The 13510-nt window shown below is 44.0% G+C and overlaps 1 protein-coding gene across 11 annotated transcripts in view; it reads left to right on the plus strand.

The window, feature by feature from the left end:
- The window catches only part of TJP1 (tight junction protein 1), a 192386-nt gene that overhangs the window by 114539 nt on the left and 64337 nt on the right, over positions 1-13510 (plus strand). The gene's annotated exons all lie outside the window — the stretch shown is intronic.

Consider the following 13510-nt stretch of genomic DNA (forward strand, 5'->3'; position numbering starts at 1 on the left):
GGCCGGGCGGGCTCCAAGAGCGGCCCGGGCCGGGCCGGGGGCGGCGGGAGCAGCCGCAGGAGCGCTCGGGGCCGCCCGGGCGCCGGGCAAGGCCGTGCCCTTTTGTTTGGGGCCGCCACGAGGGGGTTAACCGGGGAGGTCCGGCGCGGCGGGATCCCTCCCGCGGCCGCCCGGCGGGCCGGGGCCGGGTGCTGCCGGCGAGCGGAGGCGAAGGGCGGCTCTCCCCGGCGAGCCGCGGCCCGACGCCCGCTGCCGAGGTGCCGAAGGCGCAGGTGCAGGCTGCGGGCGTGTGCCCTGCCCTGCCTCCGCCGCCCCGAGGGACGCCCAGCCTCCCCGGGACGCCCAACAGGTTGGTCGTCCTCGCCGTGGAATTAAAGGTTCGCTTTGGGACCGGCTCGGGTTTGAATTTGGAGCTAATTTCCAGCTGCGCCTCGCGAGCAGCCGCCGCGGCTTGACGCGCTCGCAGCGGGCGTGAGCGCGGCCGGGGCTCGGCGTGCGGCGGCTGCTCCCCGGCGAAACCGCGGCGTTTCGGGGTGAGGTCACCCGCTGGAATGTGCCCGCGCCCGGGAGCTGCACCTGCGCCGGGTCGCGCCGCCTCCCCGGGGCTGCCGGCAGGGACACGGCGCTGCTGAGCCGCTGGCTCCAAGGTGTCGCTGGCTGCCCTCGCTTTTGCGAGCTTCCACCCCCAAATGGACTTTCCAGGCTTATCCCAGGCAACTGCGGCTTCAAAGTGCGGTTCTTCAGAGTTCAACGCTGGTGTTGACTTGCTGAGTTGCATACCGACTTCAGAGTGCTTTCGGAGGTCTCTTACTGCATCCTGACGGGCAGGTATCAGCGTTAAATGCGCCCAGTTGGAGGAGTAACTTATTGTGCATAATGTTTCAAACTGGTGATACCACGTAGCAGCAAAGGCAGAGAAAATATATTCTCCCCCCCCCCGTTTAAATGCATTTTTATTAATAACAATCACGAAAATGAAGATGTGTTGTTTGCTATTAAAATAATACTCTTACGTTGGAATTCTACCGCATGAGGGATTGTGAGAAGCTGTGTTGGCCTGAAGCTTGCAGGTTGTTGTCTCGTATGAAACGTGGGAGCTGGGTTCCCACCTGTAGGACAAAACACTCTCTTGAAATACAGCTGCTTTCTGAGATTCTGGGGTAAGGCGCACACGCATGCATGGTCTTACAATAGGAAAAAAAATATGAAGTATTATCTAGTTTCATTTTAATTTTATGCTGGTGTGCAAACTGGTGTAAAATTGAAAGTTGTGTCTTCCCATAGCAGCTGCCTGAAACTTCTTCAAGGTCTTCGTCATATTAAATTGGCCCTGTGAGCATGTGTGCATGTATACAATAACAGCCAAAGTAATTATGCTGAAAGATATGTTAATTTAAGAATGCTGCAAAACAGTCTCCCTGTGGTTTAACTCTTCACTGGTGTATTTTCAGACTCAATAAAAATCATGTCTTTGAAACAGCATTTCGTTCTCTCAGAAAAACATCGAGTTTATAAGGTCTCCATTTTTTGACTTGAGCTCATACAACCAGTAACAGTCTTCCATTGAAGTTATTTCCCTTCTTTTTCACCTGAATTTGTCAAGCCACGCCTTCCAAGACGACTCTCGTACATACAGTTCACACAAATTTCCTTGCCAAAATGTCAGTAGATGGGCAGTGTACTTTCTTCTTCAGCTATTAATTCCTGGCTGCCGTTTGTATGGTTTTAATAGCTGCAGATAAGGGGGTGGGGGTGGATTATAAATATTTCAGAAATACGAGAATATTGCAGGACTTTGGTGTTCAAGTTTCAGGTCTTGTTTCCTTCAGGCACCCCTTCAGGCGTGGTGTCCAGTTTCTCATTTTGGTGGGTGTAGTGCATTAAAACCAAGTGTGTGAGTGTTTATCTCTTAATAGGAGTTTTACTTAACATACTTGTCAGCTTCTGAGGCTGTGTGTCCGTGTCTATCTTGGCACACTTGACCAGAAGAGAACTCAAACAATTTTTTTATTAGCTTAGTAATTCCTCATTTGTACATGTGGGTATCTTGGCTGGTATTACTGTGTTATGCCCTATTATTAACAGTGTTTCTGCTGCCTTCTGCTCCCTCTGTTTTGGATAGTTGACTTTTTCCCAGCTATGCCCTAAAAGAATGTGTTTTTATTAAGGTTTTAAATATTTGCTGTAGCTGTTGTTAGTATACAATAGAAAATGGTGAGCAAAAGGAAATCTTGCTCGCGGTCTAATCTAGCGGTGGCTGTGATTGCAAAATGTAGGGGGCCTAATCTCCTCTGATGCCTTTTGGAACAATGCTAATGGATGCCGTGGGGACGGCTGTGTCAGGGCATTAGCACCGAGACGGAAAGCTTTCCACCTTTAAGCTGAGGGTTCAAATACTGTCTGCGCTGTTGTTTAAAAAGAAGGAAAAAGACAGTTCTCAGTAGTAAACTGGGGAAGGGGCTTCTTGACTCTTTGACCTTTTTTTAAATGCTGAACCTTGGTTTCACTTCCTTTTAGTTTTGAAGTAGATACGCAGATAGTATTTCCCATTCCTTCACTTCAGTGTGTTAATTCTTGGATAATGCTTGTTGCAGAGGTGTCTCTAGCTAGCTATTACCTACTGCTTTGGTGAGAAGTTGGTCGTGTTAACAGTTTGAGGCTCACAGACTGCAAGGACTACAGGGAATCACCTATGGTTCCTGTAAAGGTGGCTTGGTGTTCTACCCCAAATCCTGACTGGAGATTCCAATGATTCTTTTATTTGTGGAGAACATATGCACAGGCTTTTAAGGTGTGACTTAATAAAGTGCTGGTATCTGTGAAATAGCTAGGTTTTGGAACGGTATTTTGGTTTTTCCCATTTGAGTCTGTATGAACACCCGAATGTTAGATCAGGATTTTAGTGAGATTCAGTGTAACAATCAAGAAATCCTGAAAATGCGTATGGAGAAGTAACACCAAGTAGTAGAAATAAGCTGAGTTCTTTAATCATCGGGACTTACCTTCTACTTAAAAAAAAATCAAAGCTACTGCATTTAGTTTTGATAATGTTTCGTTAAGTTGTATTTGGACCTGAGAAATTATTTTTAATGCTGCTTCCAGAAAACAGATGATTCAGGCAATACGTTACGTTAGCTCATACAGTTACGACTACAGGCAACTTGAGCTATCAGATGTAGCCGAGGTGCTTTTTTCAGTATGACTTTTGTCCTGGTGAGAGGAGAAGAGCTGTAAGCTCCATGCTCTGTACATCGTTATGAAGTATGTCCTGGAGTTGGCTTCTAGTTCGACAGGCAGGACCCAGATTCATGTAAACAGATTGAAGTCTGACTGCCTGGGAGCTGGTTTTACTTTTATAGAGTGGAAAATCAGTAAACCTTATCAGTGACCAGCTAACTAATCTTTGTTTAAGGAAAATGTCTAGCCAAGGGGTTGTTGTACTTCACAGGTACTTGAAGGCATGCGTTGTACTGCTACTTATAGACTTGGGAATGGCTTTTAGGCTTCACTCTGCAAAAAAAAAGGCTCAAAACATGGTACTTTGAATTGGTGCTAGGAGTTGTGAGTAGCCTTTAAGTTTGAGTACGTCCACGTGGATACTAAAACATAACCATCATGGTTGAAACTTTCTGATACGAGGACGCGTTAAAATGCATGATAAGAAGTCCTTAGCTCAGGTATTCAACTGAAAACAGAATTATGATTAATGGTGAACTATTCTGGCTTTGATCTGTGCTCAATGCGTTGTTATTATTACTTGAAAGACAATGCGTAAAAGTAGCAACTATTTCAGTTAACAGCACTCATCCAGAAGAGTTTCTTTTGGAGTGGGCGATGTTGAGACCAAGGGACCAAATGTTTGTGCATTTTGCTACGGGACGTGTCAACAAACTTGCAGTCTGGAATAGGATCCTCTCCGGTTTTGTTCTCCCGTCTCCTGGATCTAAGAGGCACGGCGATGCCTGACAGAGGCAGGAAAGCTGGCTACAGTCTGCGTGAGGGCTGCAAAGCCGTACCTGGCTGTGGGTGAAATTAGTCTCAACGTTTGGTTTGTTAACAAATTCTAAATGTTTGAGTTAATGGGTAGGATTTGAATTCAAGGCTTGTTTATAAGTTTATAGGATGCTTGAAGTTATGTAATCTGTACAGCAAACTGCCCTCTGGTTAAGAAGGACATCAGTCATTTATATCCCTTGAGTTTTTCCTGGTCATAATATAAATGCAGCAAAAATTCATATCAAACTGTGTTCAGTGTTTTCTCAGGCAAATAATGTTACTAATGACTTCTTCAGTGAACGTACCAATTAACAAACAGCCATAGGGAAGTCTCAAAATGAATCCCATGCTTCTGTGCAGTGTATATATGATGAGTCCAAAATGTCTTGAAATGAAAACATTATCTTTTCTTATAATCACGCTATTTTAGGGGCAGATTTTTCAAATATGCGCTTTGCATTCAGAACTAGTAGGGGTGTTTGTGTTTCAAGGAGCTGTGTCGTACTCAAGGAAGGGCCTGAGAAAGCAGAGGAGAACATGCATTTGAATGCTGGAAGGTCTGGTGTGGGTCCTGCAGATCCTGCCGAGCAACAAGCACTGCCAGGGTCACAAGGGTGCTGACTTGTCCTGGGACACTGAAGTCTGCTTCTGTTGTCCATGGCTTTTCCTGCTGTGGTATATCTGTAGGTAAATCCTAAGCCACAGGCCCTGTGGTCTGGTGGAGCGACGTAGATGGGCTAATGCAGGGTTGGGGAGCTTCCCCAGTGTGTGCAGGACTGGGTGCTTTCTGCACATCTGCTCTCAGTAGCATCCTCAGTAATTCTTCAGAGTTGTTTCTAGCCCTTGCACATGGAGATTTATTTAGGTGATGTGCATTTAGGAACATTAAATACAGTGTGGGTGCTAAAAATGTAAGTCTTGACTTTGTTTAAAAAAAAAAAAAGTATTGATATTCTCAAGGGTATTTATTAATCTCTAACAGGATTCTGCTTTCCTAATCCATTGTAAACAGATGTTCCTCCCTTTTGTGGTGGAGGAGGGTAGTCTCAATTCAATAACACTACAGCAGTGGGGAGCACTGATAGATAGAGAAGTTTGTGTCCCTGTAATGGAGCAAGCCTACTGTTACCCATTTTGGCCTGGAGAATTGGCCATAATGTTTTGTTATGGTTAGTTTTACGTAGTAGAGGAAGCACTACCAGAACTTGGTCTTGTCCCTCCCACCCTCACATGCACAAAGTACTGACTTGCTAAAAATAGGAGTTGTGCAGAAGGAGGCAGCTTCTGTGATTTGTAGTTCTGAGCCTTTTTCCAGTAAGTACTGCAGTGAAGAACAATCTTCTCTCTTCCTCCCCGCTGCCTTTTACATTAAGGGCTTCCTTAGAAAATATTTTCTTCCACCCCTCCTAAACCAGTCAGTAATTAGTTTTCAACGCACGATCCTGTGGGATTGCACAGCCTGTTTCTTGCCTGGTTTGAATGGGGTCCAGTAACAGTGTCTTCCCCTCTGCCCCACTGGGTCAGCAGTCATTTAACAAATTGCTTTATTTCTTTACTTGCACTGAGTAGAAATTGTTCTGTGCCGCTGTGGAGAGGATATGATTGTCCAAATTGCATTTAAAAACACGTCAGGATTCAGATTAATTTTCCATGTGAATATTTCATAATGGGATCATCATACTTGCACTGGGGGATAGTGGCGCACAGTGGGAACTAATATGAAATTACTATATCTTAAATTAATCTTTGATTTGTTCTTTCAGCAGGCTTTCTTTATAGATTAATCTATAGAACAGGACATGCAATAGATGAGCTCCCTGTGGCCAGTCTTTATTGGATACATATTTGTGCTGAAAATTGAAGTTAACTACAAGTAGCAACCTTAGGAAACTATTAGTATGACAGCATCAGTGCAGATTAGATTGCAGACACTCTTCAGGTGTACAGAAGAAACCTCAGCTTAATGTATGAGTCGGTTATGCACAGGTAGGATAATTGGTGTACAGCTCACATACATAATATTAAGCAAGGTTTCTTTTTGTACTTCAGTATTGTAAGCTTTCCCCATCACACATCTGAATCTGATACATTTTCTTCTGAATGGCTGCTCAGTCTGAGAGAATGTATTACAGTCTTCAGGCTGGGTTTTAGCTTGCATTTGTCCTCACCGTCACGTGCGTCCAGCTTTCTTTTGAGTAGTCTTTGAGTTGGGGCATTGCTAGCACTTCTCTGTGCCATTTGTAGATGTTTTTTGTTGGTCAGTTTGAATGGCTACAAAAGCTCTTCTCCAGTTCTTGTGTTTCTTAATATTGGAGTCAGAAAGAAAAGGGGTCAGGGGAGCACTGCAGCGTTGCAGTGCTGTTCTTGCACCTGTGTAGCTACAAGTGCTTCAGAACATTACAATAAGGTGCCTCTGCTACGCAGAGAGGAGAACGAGAGACCAGCAGCAGTATTTACAGAATTTTGCCTGTATCTCACTTAGAGCTTAAACCCGTTCCATAAAGGCACAAGGCTTCTTTCTTCTGCCTAACATTGTATTCAGCTTGATATTTTTCTTCTAAATGCTCACCAGCCCTGTGTCAGCTATCTGTATTCTAGGGCAGTGACTTCTTGTAAGTCTAGATGGGATGCAGAAGAAGCAAGGTGTGTATGGAGAGAGATACTGCTGTTCAGACTTGTTGAGATACCTTGGAGGGCATGGTCAAGCTGTTGGATGCAGCTCTTTTGGCCTGAAAGAACACCCGGTGCCGTTTCCTGTGAGCCTTGCTCGTTCCCTTTCCGTGGGCCACAACCGCTGGAATACCGCCGCTGTTGCTGCAGCATCAGTGACTTGGGTATACTGGTGATGAAGCTGGGCACAGTGAAATCTGTGAAGAATAACTAACTTGTAGATGAAGAAACAATGTTCAATTTTAGGTATAGTTATTAAAGGGGAGTAATAACATGAAATTATAACTAGAGGCAGTAACATAATGAAACATTGTGAAATTGGAACGGCAATGTCAGTTTTTTATTACTTACATTCTGAACAGTGGTAACACAAGTATGCAAAAGGGTTGACTTGCCATTCATACGTTACAGTAAAATAATTAAAAGATGATTCTAAGTCTTAAAGGATGGAAGACTTAAACAGGCTTTTATTTGTGTTGAAAACATAATTATTGGCTTCAATCACACTAAGTGGTCTCTAATAGAGTGTAGCAACTGAAATTACTCTAACTGCAGAACTGGAGGATAACTCCAGACCTCTAGGAGAAGTAACTTTAAAGGTGTTACTTGACAATGTGTTACCAAACAATTGGTTGTAGCTAATATGGGATCAGGATAGCACCTGCAGCCAAGCATGCCAAGTATTGTTTATCTGAACAAATTCCAATGCTTGTCATAAATCTGTAATTCTTGTTCATTTTAGATGGCTGGCTTCCCCACAATTAAGCCTGGGAGAAGGCCAGAACACGTTAACCCTGTCAGTATAGGGTGCTTGCTTAAAAACTGGACCTCACTTGAACCTGCCTTGTTCCTATGTGTTATTTGGAACAACTTTCTTTTGCATAAGAATATCCCTGCATAATTTTCCAGAATAGTGTTAGGTGGAAAAGCCTGTAAATCTGGACTCCTTGAAATAGGATTTCTAGTGGACGTTAAGATCTTAAAGCGAAGCTTGAGAGCATGGCTTTTTGACAAAAGAGCTTTGTTTCCTTCAAAATTGAAATTAAGTTGTGGAAAGTGATTGGCCATCACGTACAGGATAAACCCCTCTGTTAATAACACAGCTATGCAGGAATAGAAATTCCTGGACGGTAATCTCATATGAGAGAAATCAATTGACTTTTTTTGTGTGTGTGTGCCCCCTATGGATAATGTGGAGTGCAATAATGCTCCCAAAATGGAGAGCATTTGGCTAAAGAAAATGAGAGAGGTCTGCCGTTTATAAACAGCACGGTAACGCCTTGAACCAAGAGCTTGTTTCATCTGAGGAGGGCACCGTGCTGTAGGTGCACACTATAGAGCATCAGCGTATTTTTCCCGTGGTTGTGCTTGTAGCTTATTGTAATCACATTGTTGGTAGGTAGAGGGTAAATGTCCCCTGCAGCTGCCAAGGAAACAGCTGAGCTTTAAATCAGTAAACATTGTTTGAATACCCTGTCAATATGCAACTCTGAAAAATTTAGTCTGTCATACTCATCTTACAGCTATTGACCCTCACGTTTTACATTTCTTACATGCAGTATTTCTGGTGAGACTGAAAAGTAAGTATCATTTATCTGCAAGGTTGTAAGTAGTCTAAGAAGTGTCACGCTGGGGGCAGTTAGGAAGCTTCCTGACCTTACACCATGAGCTTTATCAGAATTTTTTGTTTACACTGTGGTCAGCAGCAGATCTGCAAATCTTCTCTGAAGCCAGCATAAACCAGCACGGTGTTACCTTCTGAACTTCTTGGCAAAGGAACTGTACATATCACTTCAGAGTCCCTCTCCCCAGGTCCTTCTGATAAAATCTCTTGGCAGAATATTGCCTTTGCCACTTGCTCTTTCTTAGACATCTGAAACAGAAAATGTTTGCATCAGTGTGTGCTGCTTCGTGGCACAGCCAAGAACGGCAGCACCAGATGAAGTTGGTCTTCACAACCAGGAGGATTCAGAAAACAATAAGTAGCCAGCATGTCCCTAGCTGCTGCAATAGTGTATTGTCCTCTAAGAATTAAGAGGGGGAAGGTGGAACAGCGAGATCTCTGCAGTGCTTAATGTTGCTAGAATTCCAGTATCTTCCAAATGAAAGGTTGGCATCCCGTTTCTCAAACTTTAACCAGAGAGAAGTGAGTAATGTGCCAGAGGTGTCTTTGGGTATATCTTAATTGCTTCTGCTTACTTCTGGGGGGGGGGGGGGGGGGGAGCAAGTTGCTCTTGGTAAGCCAAATGAAAGAACTATGATAAGAGGGAAAGAACTGTAGAAAGAATACAGTCAGGGAGAGAAATAAGTTAGGGAGGAAAGAGCCAAAGGCACGCAGACAGGAAGCTTTTCATCCTTAGTCACTTCTCTTTCTTGCCTCTACCCTCCCCAGCAAAGAAATGAAAACCTTAGCACAAATGCTAAGGTATCTGGGCTTCCCAAGTAATTACTGTGAAACCTTATGTTGTATGACTAAGCCTTACTCACAGAATTGTCTCATCAGGACTGACTGAATAGCTGCATTTAAAGCTTGCTGTTAAAAAAAAAAAAACAAGATGATAGTATCAGACACAGGCTCTGAAAGAACCATAGTAAGAACTTAGATGTGTTGCTGAAATTGCAGTGGTATTATTTCATGTATCTGTCATGCTAGCTCATGTGCTTATTATTGCTTTCTGTAAGAGAGCTGAAGGCAACAGATGGGGAGAAGAAAAGAAAATAGTACAAACTCCTTGAAATGTTAAAAGCAAACCAAGGATGGTTTGAAGGACACTGGGATTCTACACAGAATTCTAGGTAAGACTTTCCAGAAGCAAGGAGGAAGTATTTCAGAACCTACTCTAGGCACGTTTAGGTATGTCAAGTTTGGATGAGAAATATCCCTGCCTATAGCGGTTTGTGTGAACATGACTGTAGCACACAACAGTGAATAAAACACTCCTGAAATGCATCTAGTGCTTATCCTTTCTTGTATTGCATTTGGAATTAACAGAAATGATCAGACACACTGATACGGATGTTCCTCTTGAGTTAAAATGTTCATCTGAACGACGTAATCCCAAGTAACTGGGAAGGGGCAGTGCTGTGAGTATCATGATAATTTGGCAAGCTACTTCCTCTTAAGTGTGTGTCTGTATTTTTCTGAGAGCCTTGTGTAGATAGCCAACAAAGCGAGCATAACCTCCAAGTCCTTCATCGTGGTGGTTTTACTGTTAGTTTGGGTAGGACCTGAGTTGCACACGGGGTAAAACAAAGAGCTCACCTTTCTGAGAACACTGCTGTTTTCAGGGGCAGGAGGTGCTGACCTAATGGCCACAGTTGTGCCAAGACTAATAGTTTGAATTAGTTTACAGGTTAGTAACAATTTCTGTGGAACAGAAACCTATTCTGGTCAAAGGCATGCTCTGGCGTAGGGAAAGTCCTGTTGTGTTTTTCTGCCCCCTGGCTGGAACAGACGGGAAGGGGGCGGTGGTTCAGCAGTACTTGCTTTCTCATGGTGCCTTGCTCCTCCGCAGGAGAGGGAATGCCACCTCAGCAGGTTGAAGGTGCAACCATCCCTCCCCAGACCCTCTGTGAATAATGCCGTATGTGTTATGAAATGCTGTGAATATGATTTTTCTTTGCCCATGTTTCTCAGCTTCACCAAATGTCTTTTTCCTGCCCTTCTTTTACTAGGGAGGAGCCAAGGGGGGACACTGTATGCTGAGAAGAGCTGCAAATAGGATTGAAAAATAATGTGGGCCTGTTAATTCCCTTTTCCTTCTACCTCTTCGTGCCAGGTTAATTCTTCACACACAAGCGCACACGTGTCCCCGTTGCTCTCCTGGTACGCTGCTCCCAGGACCCTGTTCCATTCTGCATCCCGGGTGGTTTTCATTTAAATTTGCCATCTGAAATACAAGGTGATGTAATACGCGCCTTGCTCCAAATGCAGCCTCGTAATTCCTGTCTTGATAGCTGTCTGTCAGAAGGGATTGCAGGGTGAAAAGTGACATAGACCTAAGTGTGCGCTTGCATCTTTAAAGAAATCTCTTTGCCTTTGAAGGGACGTAAGTCTGAATGATTCATCTGAAACAAACCAGTGCTAACTTGGAGGTTTTCTTAGTCGCTGCATTGTCTGCAGTGTGTAAATGCCTCTTTATCTCGGGAAGATGTGTAAACAATAGTAAGAAGGCAGCCGCTGGCAGTCGCTGAGGTCATTGTCCCTCCGGAATGACCGGTGTCCTGCCCCTTCTGTTTATTTTCTTCCACTGCTAAGGGGATACCTTCTAAATAGCTGGATTGTGGCTAATGTTAGGACTATCTTTTTGACTGTACACTTAGTTCTGCTGACAGCACCGTGGGGTTGCTTTAAATGCAAACAGAAAGGAGATGGCTCTTAAGCCTGAATGGGAGCTTCTGCAGCATGGGTTTTGCTAGGCTGCGCTGGCTGCTTTAACCTTCTCCTTTGCAGATCAAACATGCCTTAAATAGCTGTTAGCAATAAAAATACTTGAAATGAGAGGAAGCAGTCAGAAATGCTGTTGTTTTTTCCCCCTTCTCTGCAACTGAATTAACTGGGAATTTTTATGGTACTCTTCACATCTGTCACTGTTATTCCCTCCCTTACGCTTTGTGCATGGAGTCTCCTGGAGCAAAGTAGTAGAAATACATTTGCTGGGGTAAAGTAAGCAGGCGGTGCTCTTTTGTGTAGCACGAGGGCTGCATGGGACAGGGGAAAGTAAACCAGGTGGCGAGCTGCGATGGCAGATAGCTGTTGTGTGAGCCTTGGATCGGGTGGGTGTGCTTCATGCCGGGCATGGCAGGAGAGAGATGCCTGGAGCAAATGTTACATGAAATAGTTTCGGTCTCACTACAGGTCCTGATCAGGCTGTCATCTAGTTTAGTTTTGATCTTGCGAGGTAGCTAGACTGAGGGAATCTTTGAATCTTTTTTTTTTTTTCCTCTTCCAGAAGATCTTTGAGTAAAGCTGGTGACTGGCTTGCTTTACCATGAGCCAATTGTTCAGGGTCTTCATAGCTGGCAGTAAGCATTTATCTTTTTGCTCACAGAAAAATACCTCTTCTCAGATGGAACTAGGAATTTAGAATGAAGTCAGATTTTGCTTTCTCTACCTCTTAACTTCTGGGACAGGACCTCTTAATTTATTCAGTAGATTTAACTTGTTTTCTGTATTGAAAATTTGATTTTCTGAAAAAAAAAGTTTGGAACACTTGTGTAAAAAAAAAAAAAAATATCTGAAACATAGTTGTACTTGAAAACAGTGTGGGCTCTTAAAGTCTGTAAATAGCTTCATTTTCTCTGTGGTGGAAAAGCAGATGTTTCCGTGTTTTAAAGTTCCTTTATTTCTAACCTGTACGTTACTCCATATTTCCTGGCTATACTTAAAATCTAGGCATTAGTGTGCAGCTGACCAACACATAATACCAAAAATCTGTCTTTGCTGTCCTAGCCCTTGAAGCAATGTAATTATGTTGCTTCCAAGCGATAAGCCAAGGCAATTTAGAGAGGGCTGGAATGCCTGCACACCCTGACCTCTCAGGGCACTCGCAGCGCTCCTATTATGCAGAGGCTGCCGTGGCACTGCTCTGATGTGCTGGTCTGTCACATGCTGACTAACTTGCAGAAAGCTTTGATGCAGCTGTTTTAAAAATGCTTTTGCTGACTGATAGGCACTTAGGCTGCTGCCTGTGAACAAAGCTGGCTCTCATTCCATGCTTTTAGCCCCCCTTCCCTATAACAACACTTCTCTCCTGCTGACTCCACACACCGGTCTTATCTCGGCCAGTTGTTGACTTGTCTCCATTTAAATTGTTTTCTTGTTAATTTTCACTTCAAAAATAGTCGTGTGAGGCAGAGTTGGTGTGTGTGGTTTATTTAGAGCCGCTGCAAACACACAGCCTTAAAGTTGGTGTGGTGGCTTGAAAGAGCGGGGGGATTAGGGGGAGGGAGGGAGGGAGTGTGACTGGGCAAAAGGGGGAGGGAAAGGCTTAAAAAAACAATGGTCCTTTATTTATGATAGCCAGTGCAGAGGAAAGTAGTTTTCAGAGATGTAGCATGTGTCACATCAAAGCCTGAGATCTGGTGTCTTGTCTGGAATGGCACGAAGAAGGGACGAAGCTGAGAAGGGAAGGCTGCCTGCTGGGCATGATGCCTAAGGACCATCACATGCGGTAACGGTAATGCCAGCAGCTTCTTCGGTATTAGAAGCAGGACCTGAACACATACAGGAGATTACTGACTTTTTAGTTTAATCTCTGTACTTATTTAATTAATAGTTGTTAGAGCAGGTAGTGCCTGACTTGCACTTCCAGGAAGTGGAAAAATAATTGTAGAATGCTCAAGTGTTCAATTCCAGTAGCCTGGCTAGAACATTACAAGGATAAACTGCTTTCTGAAGACAGTGTTCTTACTGAAAATAAGGGTGCTGGATGTTCGCATGAATTGCAAGCCTAATCTAAGCGAGCCTGTACAATAAGAAGCACAGTAGCTTGTTACTAGTGACGGACAAAGTTTACCAATCCCCAGTTTAACCTTTGACTCCACAGAACGTATTGATACTGAACCTTTTCTGCTGAGAAATGGAAAGCCTAGTAAGGTTTCATTGATTCTGTATCTGTGTATCGGGGCATTTTAAGACTTGAACTTCTGTGCAGCATGGCATCCTTCTCAGTCTGGAGAGGTGGTGGCGGCTGCAGGCACTCCCTTGGGTATTCCCTCGTGTTCACTGCCCTCCCAGTAAGTTTGAGGTGTGCGCAAACGGTGCCTAGCATCCCTTGAAGTAGTAGTGTACATCCAGGAATAAGCAGCTGGTGTGTTTCAATCTGCTTCTGCTATTCAGCTC

The sequence above is a fragment of the Oxyura jamaicensis genome, chromosome 10 (genome assembly GCF_011077185.1).
Source record: "Oxyura jamaicensis isolate SHBP4307 breed ruddy duck chromosome 10, BPBGC_Ojam_1.0, whole genome shotgun sequence".
In the NCBI taxonomy this organism is placed as follows: Eukaryota; Metazoa; Chordata; class Aves; order Anseriformes; family Anatidae; genus Oxyura; species Oxyura jamaicensis.